The sequence below is a fragment of the Mycteria americana genome, chromosome Z, assembly GCF_035582795.1.
Source record: "Mycteria americana isolate JAX WOST 10 ecotype Jacksonville Zoo and Gardens chromosome Z, USCA_MyAme_1.0, whole genome shotgun sequence".
NCBI lineage: Eukaryota > Metazoa > Chordata > Aves > Ciconiiformes > Ciconiidae > Mycteria > Mycteria americana.
In genome coordinates this window covers 34,007,632-34,020,261 of record NC_134396.1, presented here as the reverse complement: position 1 = coordinate 34,020,261, position 12,630 = coordinate 34,007,632, and positions in this window count along the sequence as shown.

Sequence of the window (12,630 nt, the reverse complement as noted above, 5' to 3'; positions counted from 1 at the left end):
CCGCGCCTCCCCCGGCACCACCCACCCACCCACCCACCCACCGGCCCGGCCCGGCCCGGCCCGGCCTGTCGCTGCGCGGCGCCCGGCGTCGCTGGCCGCGTCCCGCCCCTGCCTCGCCTCACTCCCGCCCGCCCCGTCCCGCACGGCGACAGTGCCGGGCCGTCCCCAGCCCCTTTGGCAACTGCTCTTCTTCGGCCTTTTTTCCCCTTTTTTAAGGCTTCCCCTGGCAGTGCCGGCAACGCTGAAACCCACGCAGGGCGGAGCGCGGGCAACTCCTCTGCGGCCCGTGGCGACAAAGGGCTTTCTCACGGTTCCCCGGGCCACCCCGGGGACGGCCTGGCCCCTCAGGAGGAGGCAACATCCGCAGGGCATCGTCCCGAACGACCGCAACCCTCCGGCGGCTGTGCGGCGTGGCAGCCCGCCCTGGGTGCCTCGCCGGGGGCGAGGGGGAAAGTCACCGCGACGGCGCTGAATGGGCTTGCGTGGGTTGTGGCAGCCGCGCGTTTGTCCCCAGCGGGGCCGGGGCTCCTGCAGATGTGGGTGTGCAGCGCCCACCTGGCGCCGCGCTGCCGGGCTGCCCGGAGCTCGCCTTTTGGGGACGGATGTGCTTTAAATGGGTCAGTGAGTGGAAAAACCGAGCGGCGGAGGAGCGGGGAGAGGTAGGAAGGGAGCAGGCCTGGCTGGGAAGCTGGATACGAAACTTCCAGCGGTGAAAAAAGCGTGGCTAGACAGAGTCTGAGGAAGACTTCGATTTGTTGTTCACTATGCCCCACCAAATGTCTGCCCGACGAGAAACATACTCGACAGGGTTTGGAGAGCTGTGAAACATGAAGGTGGAGCTTAGGGCCAGGCAGCTTCTTAATATGTTATCAAAGTACTTAAAACAGAAAATTAAATTCCAAGGAAATGGGAAGTTCAAAGAAAGCATCTTCCTCATTAAAAAACCCCAAGTGCCGCAGCCTGCAGCAGCTTGAGCAGTGCTTGCAGCATTCCCCAAGAATCCCTGCACATCAGCATTATCTGGAGTTCAGTATGATCTGGCAGATCGAGGCACGCCTAAAGGACTCTCCTGTCCTTTCCTCATCCCAGTTGTGAGCTCCCAGTGGAGGTTCATGCGTCTGCACAGCAGGCAGCATCAAGGGGCTGAAAGCTAACCAGAAAATGAGAAGATTTGGTTTCAAGGCTGTCACTGCCAGGAGAAGGCAGGATTGCCTCCACATGTCACCACTTAGATCAGACAGGTTGGTTTGGGAATGGACTGTGAGACCTCAAATCTGCAGCGTCATGTTGTCAAGAAAATTTTCATTATATATGTACCTTCTGGGTAGAGAAGTAGTGTATAACTACATGCTAGCTTGGCAGTCCTCCCTTTTTCCTGACAGGTGGGGAAAAAAAAGGGGTCTTTTTAGTGTGTCTGTTATTTACAGGGCTAAACTTCTGATGGAGCACCATACTAAAAAGGCCTTTCCTCTGTAAACCCAGTAGAGGCTGGTAACAGAACCAAGTTGTTGGTCTTGCATGTAAATTAGAACAATAAGTCACACGTAGCGTAAATTTAAGTATTTGTTCTCTTGCTAAACCATCTGCAAAGCATGGCAGTATTGCTTTTGCAGTACAAGAAGTAGTAACAGTAGAGCTGAACACCAAGTATTCTTAAGAGAGTGAATTGGGTATGCTTTGGGGGCAGATGTTTTCTTTCATTGTTTTTCGTTCTCCCCACCTTAATTACTTACACAGCTACAGATGCAAAGAATCAAAATAAGCAAAGCACCAGAGTTCATGTATGTTGCTGCAGCAACAGAAAGTACCCTTTAACAACTACTTCCTGTGGAGAGAAAAAAAAAAGAAAAAGCATTAAAGTCATTACTGAAATTAGTTATTTCAGGTAGATAGCTGAAGTTCAGAAGTCTGTTATTCTCTAACTTTTGCACAGGTAGAAAGTGGAGTTCTTCGTAAACTGACATGATTAGAGAGGTTGTGATCCTTGGCTGACCATGCTGGCAGAGACTCATCATTTGTGTATTGCAGCTTTGTGAAATTTCAAGGACTATTTTTCAGTTCTGGTTCCTTTCACGGATAGTTTTCATTGGCTGATCCTTAAAGAAAATGGATGAAGTGGGTTTGCACCTGGTTTTCGCTGTTCTAACCTTGAGGCTGGAATATGAAGATGACAGGGTCCACAAGCTGACCTTCCTGCTATGTGATAGACCAGTGAGAGATGTGACTGTATGGCAGCTGTGCAAAATAAAGTAAAAAAGAAAAAAAGATATGTCATTCACAATTTTGGAAGTACAGATAGAGGAATTAAATAAAACAATGGAAAAAGTGGAACATAGAGACAAAATATAGGCAAAAGCGAACAAAAAGCAAGTCACAAATATGGGAAATTTAAAATACGTAATTGATTTTGTTGTAAATCATGACTGGTTTGCATGAAATCAATTTGTACACGAATATTTTATAGCTGTCGTAAGACCAACAATCCATTGAGAACAAGGCATACAAACAACAGAACTGAGAAAGTTTCAAGACCAGTTTTCTATGCAAGGCTAAACTTACATAGTTATGGTGCAGGAGAATACAGCTTAAATATATTTCCACTGGGAGGACATCTGTCTCATAGGTATGCTTGCTCTAAATTAATATTAGTATCTCATTTGTCATTTGACAGCAGCCTCCAGGCTTTTAGGCTTTTTCTTGGAAAACCTAACGCATACAGAACATTTTTAAAGACCTTAGGTTTTTTATGCTCTGTCAAAAGTTTCAGCTGCAAAGAATTTTTTAAACCTAATGCTTACTGCTCATTCTTGTATCATCTCAATTTTACCAGTTTTAAGGAAGTAAAAGTTTCCTTTTTCTGAAAAGCCAGACAGTGTCTAGCATTTTGTAATGTTAACAGCTTCTCTGCTAAGAGAATCATTTGTCTGAGTTTTTGTGTCTAGTAAGTGTAACCCCAATATCTGTTTCTTGTGATAGTTCAGATTTAACATAGGAAGATGCTAGATCCTAATATCGAACCTCAGGTAGACAGAGGATCCTAACCCCAGTTTTGAATCCTGCTAGGACTTCAAGGTTTCTTAATATGGAGACTGTGCCTTTACTATGTTAGCCTTCTCTAAGGAAAGAGTTGCTACAATCCAGAAATTTGTATGATCTTTTCTGTAAAGCATCCCTAGAAACATTTCAATTTGCTGTGAAGTTTATGAGACCTAACATTCTTGCCTAGATTCCCCACACTGCTTGCTCTGTGCCTGAGTAGGGAAAAAAATAATTCTAGTCTTCAATTTGCAGATGAACTCTTGAAAGTTGAGCCTCAGCATAAGTCAGAGGAGGGGTGCCAGAAATGCAAACACTGAGTGCAGAAAAAAAAAAAAGTCTGAAGAAGATAATCACAGCTGCAAAAACCACTTTAACACAAAATGTTATCTAACAGAAAGAAGACACCCCACCCATTTAAGAAAATATATCTGAAGCACATTGTAGCATACTTCTCTTTGGAACAAAGTGTCTTCTGATATGGGTGAGTATTCATTGGTAGGGATGAACATGGCTCATGCGTAAAGTTAATAAGGGAAGGTCATATTTTCTTCCTCGGGATATGTGTAACAGATATTAGAACTACTCTTTCATTTTACCTGTGGCGTGTTTACACAAAATCATCATACTTTTTGAGAGGCGAATTTTTCAGATAAGTTTAAGATAAGTTTAATATGAATAAACTGTCAGTACTGCATGATCAGGGCCATCCTGGGACAAACTTCTTCCAAGACACTGGCTGGCAGTTAGTACTAATTATAGAATCAAAAATAGAGTGGAGTGGATTGCAGCCTTGAGTTGCCAAAATTAACTGTAAAAAATATACTGGGTAAATTAGGGGCCTCTCATTGTACCGCTGTGGTGGGTTTGACCTTGGCTTGCTGCCAGATGCCTACCCAGCCGCTCTCTTACCCTGCCTCCTCAACAGGACAGGGGGAGGAAATAAGATGGAAAAGCTCATGGGTTGGAATAAAGACAGGGGCATTGCTTACCGATTACCATCATGGTCAAAGTCTGATTACCATCAGACTCAACTTGGGAAAGATTATTTTAATTTACTGCCAATTAAAAATAGAGTAGAATGGTGAGAAACAAAGACAAAACTAAAACCGCCTTCGCCCTAGCCGCTCTGACTTCTTCCCAGGCTCAGCTTCACTCCTTTGTGACTCTTCTCCCTCCTCCCCCCCAAGCGGCGCAGGGGGATGAGGAATGGGGGTTGTGGTCAGCCCGTAACAGCTCCTCTCTGCCGCTCCTCCCTCCTCATGCTGTTCCCCTGCTCCAGCACGAGCCCCTCCATGGGATACAGTCCTTCCCAAACTGCTCCAGCGTGAGTCCTTCCCACGGGGTTCAGTCCTTCAGGAACAGGCTGCTCCAGCATGGGGTCCCCCCCTGGGCTGCAGCTCCTGCCAGGAGCCTGCTCCTGCGTGGGCTCTCCTCTGGCTGCAGCTTCCTTCAGGGCACGTCTACCTCCTGTGGCATGGGGTCTTCCACATGCTGCAGGGTGGATATCTGCTCCACTGTGGTCATCCATGGGCTGCATGGTCTTCTCCAGGGGCTGCAGGGGAATCTCTGCTCCGGCACCTGGAGCACCTCCTCTCCTCCTTCTTCACTGGCCTTGGTGCCTGCAGGGCTGTTTCTCCCATGTTTTTCTCACTTCTCTCACAGCTGCTGTGCAGTGTTTTTTACTCTTTCTTAAATATGATACCACAGAGGTGCCACCAGTGTCACAGACGGGCTCAGCTTTGGCCAGCAGTGGGTGCATCTTGGAGCCGTCTGAAACCAGCTGTGTCCAGCATGAGGCATCCTCTGGCCTCTTCTCGCAGAGGCCACCCCTGCAGTCCCCCTCCATCCCCCCGACCTTGCCAAGCAAACCCAATAGAACCACTTAGGTAGTTTTTTGCTACTCTGATCCAGTTAAAAAGTGTGACTTGCTGATTCCACTGAAGAGGTGAGAAGCAGGCGTGGTGTTAACATGTCTGCTGGGGAAATGAATGACTCCTCCTCATGCTGGCTGCTTTGGCAGGAGTGATGAAAGATCAGTCTGGTGTGGCCTGGCAAAGCCAGTATTTTAGCTATAAGGAGAATCAGTCAAGCTCCTCCTAAGACACTAACAAATTAGACAAACTTCAACCTCTCAAACTGTTGTTGTTTAACCCCAGCCAGCAACGCAGCCGCTTGCTCACTCCCACCCAGTGGGATGGGGGAGAGAATCAGAAGAGTAAAAGTGAGAAAACTCGTGGGTTGAGATAAAGACAGTTTAACAGGTAAAGCAAAAGCCGCGTGCACAGGCAAAGCAAAACAAGGGATTCATTCACTGCTTCCCACGGGCAGGCAGGTGTTCAGCCATCTCCAGGAAAGCAGGGCTCCATCACGTGTAACGGTTACTTGGGAAGACAAACGCCATCACGCCGAACGTCCCCCCCTTCCTTCTTCTTCCCCAGCTTTATATGCTGAGCATGGCATCATACGGTATGGGATATCCCTTTGGTCAGCTGGGGTCATCTGTCCCAGCCGTGTCCCCTCCCAGCTGCTTGTGCACCCCCAGCCCACTCGCTGGTGGGGTGGGGTGAGAGGCAGAAAAGGCCTTGACTCTGTGTCAGCACTGCTCAGCAGCAACTGAAACATCTCTGTATTATCAACACTGTTTTCAGCACAAATCCAAAACATAGCCCCATACTAGCTACTATGAAGAAAACTAACTCGATCCCAGCCAAAACCAGCACAGAAACTTTCCCAAATTTTATTTATGAAAAGGATCAATGGTCTTAGAAAGTCCCCTCTCCCAAAGTAAAAATAAATCAATACCAATATTATGTATATAAATATAAATAAATATGTACATACATTTATACATACATGCAGACATATACATACGTGTAGGTACACCAGGAATTCTGAACTAATGTCTGAGTTGGTTTCATTTCTCCTCTACACTTTTGAAACAATTCACAAATTTCAGAGCCTGGTCTCACAAATGTTTTAAGGTGATCTAAGTGCAGGCTTCTTCTGAAAGGGCTGCAATGCTCTGTGTATCTGCAATGCTCTGCTCAAGCCCTTCCTTTGATTCTCTATCATCTGTCAACTATTTCATAGCCCAGCTTTTCCATTTAAGTTTGTTTAATTTCTCCTTCCTCCCTTTGTTGAAGGTGTTCTGTTGTTATAGCTGTGAGGAACAATTCTACAATAAAGTGTTATAGTCTCTTGTGTTTATGTTTTGCTAGATAAACATGTATTTTCTTTCCATGATAAATGGATCCTATATCACATGAGCAGCATCTTTGATTTAGTTGTATTTTTACAACGACAGTGTTTTGCCGTCAATTGTTACATAAACTGGTAGTCTGGTCCTAAGCTTCCTATTTGCATTTTGCAGACATTGCAGACTTCAGGGCTGTTGGTATAACATATATAGCTAATACGATTTTATGCTTTATTGTCTGGTATTGCTACTTGTAGACAGGAAGAAAAAAGAATTCAGTATCAACACTTTTTTTTCCAGCATATCCAAACAAATTAATGCCAGTTTAGGACCATGAACCTAAAGTTCCTTTAGATGTTATTTGTATGTACAGCATTAGCCTCTTGTCTTTACTTTGTTCCTGCTTTACCATCAAGCTTTCAACATCTACTCATAATTTCCCCATATTACTTTCTTTATGATATTTTGTCTAATTTCTGTAAAATAGGCAGTACTTTGGTTATTTCTGAATTTTCTTTCAGTTACACTTTCATTGTACATTATCTGTTATTGTGGGTTCTTTTTTTATAGCAGGGTTGCTCTGTTAGCTGGGATCAGCTGAAAATTTTTCAGGAGGTAAGCTATTTTTTACCAAAATTTGCTCTGCTGGAAACAGCATGTCCTGCTCTGTCCCTCTGGGCAGTCAGTCTCTCTGTACAACACCTTCATAAAAGTGCCCTATATGTGATTCCTGAGAAACTGCAGAAGTATGAGATCTGAACACATGAATTTTCCAGTACTGTCATGGGAGTTCTTTTCTATTATGTCAGCTGTGAATAAAATTTATAGACTGATATTTTCCGTTACTGGACTAGGTGCTCCATTCCCTAAGGGAATCATAATCTGTGTATTTCCAAGTGCTGAGAATTGTTAGGATTAATAGCCTTGCTTAGCACTTGAAGCTAAAGTACTTAAAGCCTTAGGCCACAAGAGCTGTCCAACAGAAACTTTTTGATACAGCTAACATTGCAACCACAAAACTAGCTGAAAACGGCAGATGCAAGCAGAATGAAGAACATAAGGACCAAGGAAACAATTCCGAGGGAATGTGGTAACTTCAGAAGACGGCCAGCCCAGCAAACAAGAAAACCAATACGAAATCAAGAGACCACCAACCAGAATTAAGTGATTGGACTTGGGGATTGGGTAATGGGTGGTACATTCTGGGAGATCTGTCTGTAGGGGTATAATTGGAGTCCATGGTCTGCAATGGGGGTCCCTCCTTGGAGGCACCCAGCTCGAGCTGCTCTGCGTGTTGGATAACTAAATCACTTAATTTACTCAGTGGAATGGCTACTCATCTTTGAGCAGGAACCTAGGGCTGAGCCCTGTTGAGGTGGCATCTCCATAATTCCTAACATGGACTAGGTGGCGACTGCATAATTCCAGCAACACAAGATTGTCTTTAACTTTTATATTTAGTACACGTGAATATATAATAAGAATTGTCCCCTAGTTTATGGTCTGATTATTGCCTATTTGTGACTTTACTGTAAGCTTAGACATCACATAATCATATAAACTGCACATTACCATAAATCACAATGGTTTTATTCGTATTACTAGATACAACTGCCTGTTGAACAGTTCCTAGAATCATTACTGGTGTACTGTAGAGTAAGAGTGTACTTTCATTTTTACTAGGAATTTCATCTTTGTCCACAGGCTTTTGCAGATGGCTTAAGTTCTTTGAAATGTAGCGATTTCATCAAAAGGATGGATACCGCTGGGATGTGTATTTTATTGCACACTTTATACAGTCTTTCACAGTGCCCTTTCCAAACTCATCCTATTGATTTTGCAGACTTAAGTTTCCAAATCTGTCTTGTTTCTTTATGTTCCCAAGAGTTAGTGGTTTGGTCATGTAGTCCATTACTATTCCACCCTGGAGGGTAAATGTGGGGTCCTGATTACAGGCTAGCCAATTTACATTCTGCAATTCACCACTCCTTTTTTAATTCTAAGTTTAAATCTGGGTTCTATGTAAACATTTTGTTCAGGTTTGAGTGTCTCATGTCTGTCACAGATAGATGCTGAACAAGAGGTTCCCTAAGACTTTAAGGCTGCCTATAAAATTGAGGTCTCTTGTAAGAACTTCATAAATTTCCTTTTCATACCTGATACCTTTTAACAGTTTCATACTTTCTAGGTCAAGAATATGTAGTACTTTTCCTTAGTACAGTCTGAGAAACATATAGTTTCACTTACATATCAGTTATTGAAGTAATCTCAAATACCCAGGACAAAACAACTTTCTTGTCATATTTGTTTTCAGCAACTCCATTGAGCCTTCCTGAGGGACAAAATTTCTGCTGGATCTCTTCGAATTTTTTTTCCGTTGGTCTTTGTTTTCCTAAGCCCAGTCTTATCATGTAGTAGTGTTCATAGGTGGTGGTGTTTTGTGGCAGTGGTAAATATTCCAAAAAAACCAACCAAAAAGGCTGGAAGCATTTACCTCTTGATGATGAGTTACAAGTAGTTACAAGAAGCTTATGAGAAAGGGTTTCATTTCTTGCTCTCAGTACTGTAGTAAGTCATCAAGAGCAGCTCTGTTCTCTTAAAAGGTTTTCAGTCCTCAAAAGAATGAAACTTTTGAAAAATACCATACCTTTTTCCTTGTGAGAAGTCCAGAGGGATCTTACGCTGCTAACTTCTTGAAGTAAGATCTTGAAGATCTTACGCTATATAACTTCTTGAAACAGTGTATATAAGGAAGAGGTCTGTAAAATAAATAAACACACAAAGAATCAAAAAAGCCTGATTTCCAAGAGAAATTCAGGGGTTTGCACTATAATGTAAAAAGGTTTAGTAGAGAAAAATATTAAAAACAAATATTCTGATGTGGTTTTGTGTCCCAGCTTGCTGGCAGATGCCTAAAAGTCATCTCTGTAGCTCTGCTAGAAAGTAGGATTGTTGCCATCCTGAAGAAGACCATTTTTCCTTCTAGATCCACATATGAAGATTTGAACTGCATCCTCAAAAAGACTCCATTGTCCTGGACAAAGGCTTCCTCGCTCAAATATCTTCATTTAATCCATATATTTGACATTCTACTTACTCTTAATGTTGCTTGATCTGTCAATTAGCTGCTCTCTGTACATTAGGATGGTGTTCAACAAAAGGGTTTAAACCAGCACTGGAAATCAATGGACTTAGTTTTAATTTAGCAAGAAACCATCCAGTAATCTGAGACAGCAATTTCTTCCCCATGTTGTCTAAAGTAAGGAAAATGAAGATCGTAAGCAAGTGTGTTGTTAAAAATCTCTATTCAAGCAAACTCCAACAAGCTGTAGTGATATAAATTGATACAGTGGAGAAAATAATTCAAGCAAATCACTGTTCTTTCAATAACATGAAGTGAAAAAGCTGTTGTGTGAGAAGACCTGTAGCCTGTTATTTTCTAGCACCAAGCCAGAAAAGGAATGAGAAATAAACAGAGGTTATCCTAATCTGAAAAACTGCACTTAAGTAAATATAAAGAAGCCTTTCTAATAATGCAGCTTGAAGCCATGCCTTTGCAAAAGTGTATTTCTAATGCAAACCAACAAGAAAGAGTACCTGATGTATAGATTTTCTGGTATCTGTAGTTTCTGAATTAAATAAAGAGGACAATTATTTCTTCAGTGAAGTGCTTTGAAGTTTACTGATGAAATGTTCTGCATAGAGGTAGATACTGCATTGCTTCAGTCATTGACATGACTGTCCAAACCTTTTGCAACCTTTGCTTCTTGCAGCCACCTTCTGTGTAATATCTCAAGATATGTTCAAAACAATTTATGGTCTGAACTCAAAATGTGTAAATATTCACTTAAAGCTCAGAGTGAAGTCCAGTGTTTACAGTTTTGGTTTATTGGCATACTGCTGCAACTTCCTGTATGAAGAAGTTTAATGTATTGATAGACCATTCTGGGAAACTGGCCTGGTGTTGTCACAGAAATAAAGAACCAACCATGTATCATTCATCCCATTTCTCCTCTCTCCTATACATGCATGGCAACAGCTATATTCAAAGCAAAGTCAAAAAGAAAAAAAAAAATCCTCATTCCTACCACAGCAAAATATTGCATTGCATATTCAACTTGTGAAGAGGCATAAAATGGAGTCGTAGATGTTAATCGTATCAGTTAATTCTGAACACACTGAGGCTCTGCTAATGAAGCAAGATCACATTAGAGAACCTTTTATGTATCAGGCATGATTCTTCAGAAATTGGTTCAGGACTAAAAGTGGATTGAATAAAAATCACTATATATATAATGCCAACTAATGCACAGGAAATAATTACCTTAACTTTGGAATTTCTGAATAAAAATCACTTAGCTTTTTTACTAATTTAGAATTGAATATAATCCATATTCCTGGCAAACATATACAGGGACAACTAGCCCACATAGGTAAAACTGATAGTGTTTCATTACACTGTGAAGAATTATAGAGTGAGGCTCTCCTGTAATTTATTTTTATTTAAACCATTATATTTGGTTTCCAATTGATTTCAAAAAATCTACTGAGTATTTAAACTGAGGTATCTGAAATCAGAATTTGGCTTGATGTTTAAGCAACCTATTAGATCAAGGTGCTAGGGATATTCATTGGCCAGAATTTTGTTTTTAATCATTTAATGTGTTCTAATATTTACTGAGAAATGGCCATAAATCCTTTGAGATCCTTCAAGTGTTCTTGGGCAAGTGAGGCTGCTGTGAATGTGCTCATGATCTGACATGTTTTAGGAATTTATGAAAAACTATAGACAGGGGAGCTGTCTGATACAAATATATTTAGCAGAAGTACTTGTGAAGAAAGGGGAGGATAACCTTTAAGTAATTGTCTAATTTACCAATATTTTAAGGACTGAAATGGAAGGGCCTTCAACTCCATATTGACATTCTCTTTGTTTAACTATAGTGTTGACATTCACTCAAAAACTAGCCAACTGGCATAGACAAATTGATATGAACTTGGCAGCATTTTTGAGTGCTCAGGTAAACAATTGTCTTTTGTTAGCCTTTTCTCTATTAATTCACTAGTCCGAGCCCTTAGAACAAGTCTATAAGAAAGCTACAATAAAAGCAGATAGAGAAGTTGATTAAATTCCCACACAGAAAGGTCAGAACGACAGAGGTACTGATCTTCCTTCAACTTCCAGGTTCAGCCACATGCATTTTCCATCTGGCTGCAGTGAGAGTGCACGGGAGATAGCAAATGTAATAATGTCATTCACACTGAGAAAAACTTGCATAACTGAGTGTTCTCACTGAACTGGGTGAGGCCACAAACTGTGAATCTGAACCTTACATATGCAAAGTCTCAGCCCAATATGGTAATTAATAAGGTAACGGGCTTACGTATTACTGAAATGAAACTAGATACAGTGATACCAACCAGCCCATGAAGTCACCTTTGTGCCTTATCTATGACCATTGTCCTCAGGTTGTTTGTTTGTTTGTTTCTAAATTTGACCTTTTAGAGGATTATGAGTTGCCTGTTGAGGAGTGATGTGGGGAGTGAGCTGCCAGGAATAGGGCAGTGCAGTGAACCAAAAGGGTGGAAAAAGGATAACTGCAGCTGGTGTTGGTATGTGTTATTTCACAGCTTCTTCTAAAAGATTTTTCAGAATATATCAAACTTCTGAGTCATTTGGTATTAGGTTCCTCCAAAAGGCAAGAGGTTCAGAAACTTATATTCTAGTTAAAAGGCCTACTATGGGCAGTAAAAATTTATTAAACATTTAGCATGAAAACAAAAGTGTAGTTCAAAATAGATGTTTTTACGAATTCTGTTCCATGGATTGATTCCTCCTTAAAAGAACAAGAAAATGTCAGTTTGCTCAGTTTTTTTATATTCTGTAACATCAGATAAAACAGCTTGAATGCTTTTGTGCCACCTCCTTACTTATCTCTAGAGACAGTTCATGACTGTTGAAGACACTTGTCTGATGTGAAAAAATATAAATGTGAAACCTAAACAGAATATTTGTTCTCTTCTGTCAAAGAAGGCAGTGGAAGATTATTCAAACCACCCCAGAATATGCTGCCCTTTTTCACTCACAAGTAAATCTTTTGCAATACCTCCCAATATCTGTTCCATGTTAGCACATTCTGGTTGCCAACTACAAGTACAAGGTTGCCAAAATTTACGATGGTGTATACTAATCTCTGATTTATTTTTTAGGCAACGAAGGACTACATGAATCTCTTTATTAAAGCTATCTGATACACACTGATGATGGCTATGAAAAATCCTGAGTTTGTGAGGATAACTAGTTCTGTAAGGTAAAGCAGGCTCTACAGAATCTTCTGCTCAACCTGTTTTGTAGCATAAATTATGGGTTCCCACTGCTATTTCTTTGCCAAGGT